This window comes from Nipponia nippon, unplaced genomic scaffold, assembly GCF_047370975.1.
Source record: "Nipponia nippon isolate SJK-2023a ecotype South Korea unplaced genomic scaffold, ASM4737097v1 scaffold_6, whole genome shotgun sequence".
NCBI lineage: Eukaryota > Metazoa > Chordata > Aves > Pelecaniformes > Threskiornithidae > Nipponia > Nipponia nippon.
In genome coordinates this window covers 35,643,163-35,649,511 of record NW_028262380.1, presented here as the reverse complement: position 1 = coordinate 35,649,511, position 6,349 = coordinate 35,643,163, and positions in this window count along the sequence as shown.

The following is a 6,349-nucleotide window of genomic DNA, read 5'->3' as shown; positions in this document are numbered from 1 at the left end:
ATTTTACTGTGTTAGTCCAGGGTGAAACAACGAGCCAGTCTGCTCTTGCCTTCTAGGGTCCCGAAGGTGACATAGAGGATTTCTTGCTAATTGATGTCAAAGAGGAATTGCAGTGATGGAATGAAGCGCCTGTGAAAGTTTCTGACTGTACCTTCAGGACAAGTCAAAATCTGCAACAAACCACACAGCTGGAGAATAGATTCTCCATGACTTTTGTAAGCACTGAAGAAAAAGCTGGTGCTAGACCAAGCTGAGGTCCTCTAGCTGGTCCGCCCTTTACTTCTGGCCTGTGCTTTGGCACATCTTTTGGCTGGTGTGTGTTACCCCAGCATGACCCTGGCACTGTACAAAGAAGGGCGCACACTGATAACCACACCTCTGTCTTTAGCTGCTGATGCTGCAGTTGCTCTTGCCACTGTGGTTGGTGGTGGGGGTTTGAGGGGTACTATCACCTTTAGGTTGTTCTGGGGCTATAGGCAACCTGCAGAGGGGAACTGGATGAGAAGCTAGAGGTCAGAGCTGATACGGCTAATATGGACTAGTCCACCTGTAATGCTTAATGTGTTGCAGAGTAAGAAAGGAGTAGTCTGTCCTTATTGGTTTTGTTGACCTTTACAAATTCTTTTCTTTCTCTGTTTCCTTGTGCCCTTTTAACAACAGTGGTTTAATACCTGGGATACTGCTGTGCTTTGTAGAACATCAGAATAGGGAGAAAATAATTCCTATGTTTTCCAACTAAATTAGAGGTTCCCTTGAACTTGCTGAATTCTTTATATTCTGATAAACCTAGTTTTTCCCGTTTTCTGAGGATCTTATAAAAATAAAGGATTTAACTGCTTAGTTTACATCAATGAAATCACAGACCTTGACAAATAGTTTATTGTAATTGCTACCTTTCTTTTGCCATTAAGAAAACAAAAGTCATGTAACAATGATAATATGGTTCCATTCTTCCGCCTTCATTTTGAAAGATGGGTTTCCTTGCTAGATAATAACAAGAATTTAAGTTTACAGGGCTGATTGTAAAAATTGTTTTCTTTCTAATGAGATAATGTAAGAAGGTAGTCTTGAAAGTTAATACACATAAAACAAATGACACGTTTTCCAAAGAGACTCTAAGTTAAGGAATTATGTAGCACTTTTGGGTATTTGGTAATGTGAGCTTTGCAGGCATACAAGATTTGCATATGGAAAACATTTTCTCAGGACATTTGGTATGTAGCTGAAACCTGGAGAGGTACCTCGTGTTTTGTTAAACTATACCCTTAAATTGAGGACTTTCAAGACAAATGAAAACTAATATTAATTCCTTCTCTTCTGTGGGATCTATTTTGTGGAAACAGTTTTTAAAATTGACCAAATGGTAACAATTCTCTCCATAAGGAGAAAATTTTTCTGACATCTATCTACAATGACCAATATTCTGCTTCTGCTTTGTTTTTGTGCCATACTCTTCTCATATAATGGGATCTCAAGTAAGTTGTAATTTCTTTATGATCTCTCACGGGAACAAGAGAAAAATAATTGAGACAAAAACTGGATAAAACTGTAATGAGAAACTCATTGAAAGTACATGGGCTCAAATGCTGGCACAGGGTTACCAAAATGGAAAATCCTTATTTAATGATGCACATAGTATCTTTGCCAAGAGGAGCACTGATGTAATCCTGTAGTCTTTGTGTTCAGAGCTGTTCTGAAAAGGCAGTGACCTCTTGTCTTTTGTTGTGAAAACTGGTTCTGAAGCAATCTGAGGCTGCTAAGGAAATAAATATTGAGGCAATCAATACTGAAAGAAGAGGAACTTTCTGCCTGCAGGGTAGATGTTGGACACCTCGTGTTGTGTGGAGTGTGTCCTTTTATTAACCTGAGTCATGTGGTGTGTAAATGCTGGTTGTGGTCAGCAACAGCCCTTGAGGTTTGTTGTTTGTCTGTTTGGTTTTTTTAAACCCTGTAGGACTTAGGAATGCAATGCAGCCTTGCCAGGTTTCCTGATTAAGTAATGGGACAACAAATACAGTGTCATAAAAACTGCATGTGCATAGCAGCTGTTTGTGATTTTGTCCTGATGGCTAGGTGTCTGCTGATGGTATGAAGGTAGTGGCTGAACTCTAAACCCAAATATTACTGCTGGGTAATGATTCATATAGGGTAATCTCAATGATGCTAATCATGGGATGGTGCTGGCTCTGTTTCTGAATTATGACTGCCTTGCTGTAAGAAGTTGATAGCCTTTGTCTCATAAAGATCCCTTTAGTATGGTAACGGAAAGGACACAACTTTCTCCTGGGATGACAGAAATAGCGTGCGTGAGTGTTTCTGGATCATGGTTTACAGCTGTTATGAAGAAAGCTGACAGCAAACACTCTGTGTGGCCTCTTGGGTGATGCTGCTTGAAAGCGCTTCCAGGGCTGCCTCAGAGCCACTAGAGGTTTCGAGCCACCTTGACCCAAACTGCTTTTTGGGCTCTGAAAGCTGCATGTTTGGGAAACACGCAGGAGATGGACTAGTGGTGCTTACTAGACATCTGCCTGCCTTCCTGAATTTAATCCTCATGCTGCAAAAGATAAGCACTCATGTACAGATGTTAGTACACTGCTGCATACAGATCCTCTTGTCACGTGTGATCTAACATGTCATCTCACTGATACTCCTCTTCCAGCAGGTGAAAGACTCAAAGAGCCTTCGTTTGGAGAATCCTACCCCACTTTCCTTCCTCAAAGCAGTATCAGTGCCACCCCCTGGCAAACCTCCCAGTATAGTACTACCTCAGTTCATAGTCAGGTCATATTTAGAAGATGATCTTCATAGTTTGCGTGGATTAAAAACTAAATTAAATCACTTTCTAAAAAAAAAAAAAAAAAAATTCTTCTGAAAATGGGAGAAGAAATGGGTTTTTCTGATCCATGCCTGGAGTGTAGCTTGTGGAGATGGAAAGTGTTCCTTGAAAATGCAAATTATTTTGAGTGAAGAGAGGCAGTCAGCAAAAAACTGTATGCCCAAACCTCCAGACCTGACTCCAGGCTAGTAGTTCAGGGACACATATAATGTGCTCAAGAGTTAGTCTGACAATTTACAGGGCCTGGTCAAGACTCCAGAACCCTTCAGTACATTGAAATGTTCTGTCTTCTCTAGTGTCTAACAATAACCAGCATCAGGTGTTTTAGCTGCAAGAAGCAAGGCCTTGGGCATTTATGTGATTCTCCATTTATAAGAAAAAATGAAATCTATTCATAAGAAAAAATCAAAGAAGCCCTCTTACAAAACAAACCCGGTAGCGATTTGTTGTTTAATATTTGCAACTGTCTTACATGTTTTCTATGATCCTGAATTTGGTCTGCATTGATTTCTTATTTGACATCTGATGTGCAGTTATTTCTGGGCTGTATTTCTAGGAAGGCTATTGTTGACATGTAATTGCAGAATATGGAACTACTATATGGCTTTTCTTTCCATACAATATGCAATCCAGCACTTCCCACAAATCAGTGAATAAGTTATTCTAGCCAGCTTTTTGCAGCCATTTTGGGTGCAATCAAGTCAAACACGAGAAGACTTTGGCCTAGTGAGAGAGCGGATTCTTCACTCAGATAATGTCATCTGGACTCAGATGAAAAGGCTCCGGATTGTTCATTGTAAAAAGGAAAGATCAAGATTTAATTTTTAGAAGTTGTTTTAGCAGCATTTGGTGTTTCACTCTGTCCTTTGTCATGTACATAGTGGCAACCATGCAGAATTAAAGATACACAGAGAATACTTTAGGCTATTTGTTTTTTTTTTTTCCTACTGGAAAATTCAGAACCGAGTTTGTGATATTATTATAGCACCCTCATTCAGATGGAAGGATGTCCACAAAGCCATATCGAAATGAGAACTTGGGTTGTTCCTGTTTTACTGGTACCTTTCTTCCCTCCTTCCCTCTGAGATGTTCTTCCTCTTGTTCCACGTCACAACTGGTGGGTGTCTTACCACAAAGAGTAGATTCTCTCCCATGTTGAAGCTGCTCTTTGAATAGGATTGCCATAAGAAATGTGGGATTTTCTTTTGGCAGGCAGAATTAGACCTAAATCAGACTAGAGTCCAGTCATTCATTTCCTGAGGTGAAACAATTCAGTAATTCCTGCCACCTTTCCTGCAGATGAATGAGATTTTGCATAAATCACAGTGGCAATCAGCAGAAAGCAGTATCAAGCTAGCAGGCAATTGCACTGCCAGGGAGGTTTCATCTTAAAGAACTTGCTGACAGCTTAGGCTGAAGCAGGTTTTGTTTTGTTTTGTTTTAAATACTAAGTCAAAATGAAAGGGAGTGAAAACAGAAGCAAGCACTCCATGTTGTTTCAGATGATTCATCTAAATTTTGTACTTGTATCACCAATAATTTTTCCATTTTATCAAAATGTTTTGATGAACTCTTTTAACCTTGCCATCTGAATTACTAAATCTTAATTACAATATCCCAATTTAGTTGCCAGAATATTATTGATAGCTAAATGAATACAAGGAGGGAATTCAGACAACAGTAACCTTATATGTGGAAGCCTTGTGAGCCGAAGGAGTATTCGATGGTTTTGGTATTCTATGCACTTTAAATTTCTAGCTCTTCCTCTAGTTTAAATCAAGTAAGCTCTTTGGATTCCAGTGAAGCTCAGTAAACTGATAGCAGCTGAGAATTTGTCTCAGCATATTTTATAATTTGTTCTCTAATAAATATGTCCTATAATATAATAAACAATAATTCATTCAGGAACTTAGGGTTCATGCACATTCTTTTCTCTGTACAGAAGTACAACTCTTGATTTGAGCAACAGTGCAGCAGTGTAAACGGGAGCAGTTGTCCTCTGAGCAGCAGGCCCACTGAAAGAGAATGCATTTATTTTTCCAAAGTGAGTGTGCTCATTGTGATTCTCTTTGAATAGCATTGCTGCCTTATTTCTTAGCTTCACCATCAAATCCAACTGATGCCCATACAGATGTAGTTAAAATGATGTATGCTTTTGGAAGGAGTGTGATATCTATATTTGAGATCTGCTGCTTTAAGAAAGTCTTTTTTTCTTTTTTTTTCTGACTAGTTTGCTTATGAAACAAACAGCCACCACCAAAGATTCCTTTTCCTGAGACAAATTTGTAAAATAGAGATAATGGATTATAGAAATTAAGTCTTACAGAAGCTTCTGATGAATGGCTATGACTGCATATTGTATAATGAGACAATATGTTTTTTTCTGCCAATTTGAACTGTATACCTTATTTTTCCAAAAGCGTGGGGTTGGAGTTTTTGGGTGGTTTTTTTATTTTGTTTTTTAATAAGACAGTAATGAACTGGAATAACACTGCCTAATATCTGAGCTGGAAAGCCCAGATGAGAAATGAAAAGTGAAGAAATTAAAAGTCCTTGGAGAGAAGTTCTCATCTCTTTGTGCCACCAAGTGAAATGCATTAAAAAAAAAAAAAATTAATTGAATGTTACTGCAGGTTGAGCAACACAAAAATTTCTAAGTTCAGCTTGTTTTGTTTAGAAGTATTCGAATACATGGTAGGTTTTGTGATTACTTGCAGGATTATGAAAATTCTGTAATTTGAAGTAAAGGTGATAATTTTTCTAGAGGTGTAAAAGATTATCATCATTTTATAGATGAGAGAGACTGTGACATACCTGTGGTTACACAGGAAGGCTGGAGATGGTGCGGTATACTTTCCCAGAGCTGTACTCCCACGATACCTCTACACTCTGTGGCTGATGGAAGATCTCCTCTTCCGAGCTGAAGGTCAGAGCTGTACAGGCATCTTTTAGTCTCAAAACACTTCATGTTACAAGAATAAACTATCAGTGTGTTTTGCAGGTAAGCCTTCTAGCACTCTCTCTTGTCACTGTTACGTACTTAGAAGAGAGCACATAAAAATGAAAGCTTCTGTGCTGGAAACATTTGAGTCCTCTCCTACAAGCATGTCAGGGTAAAGCAAACTGATACACAGGAGAGTATGAAGACTTTCTTTGAGACAGTTCTTCCTCTGTAAGGAGGAGTTGGAGACCTTGCTGGCCCATAGAGAAGTCATTTCAGTCATGAGGATGCTCAAAAAGGGTCACAGCTGGGTGAAATGTTTTGATCTAGATATTTTTTGAGTAGAGCATATGTATCTGTCTTTCCAGCATATTCAGTCTAAAAGAAGAGAGGAAGAAGATCGGGGAGGAGGGAAGATATGTGCCTTTGGCAATTTCAAGTTTGACTTCTTGTTATTGCATTTACATTTCATATATCTGCAAATGGGTTTGTTTTTTTTTCTGGCTTCCAGCAAACTGAAGACGCTCTTAGTTGCATCTAACAACAAAATAGGAGTGTAGAAAGGGCCGCAG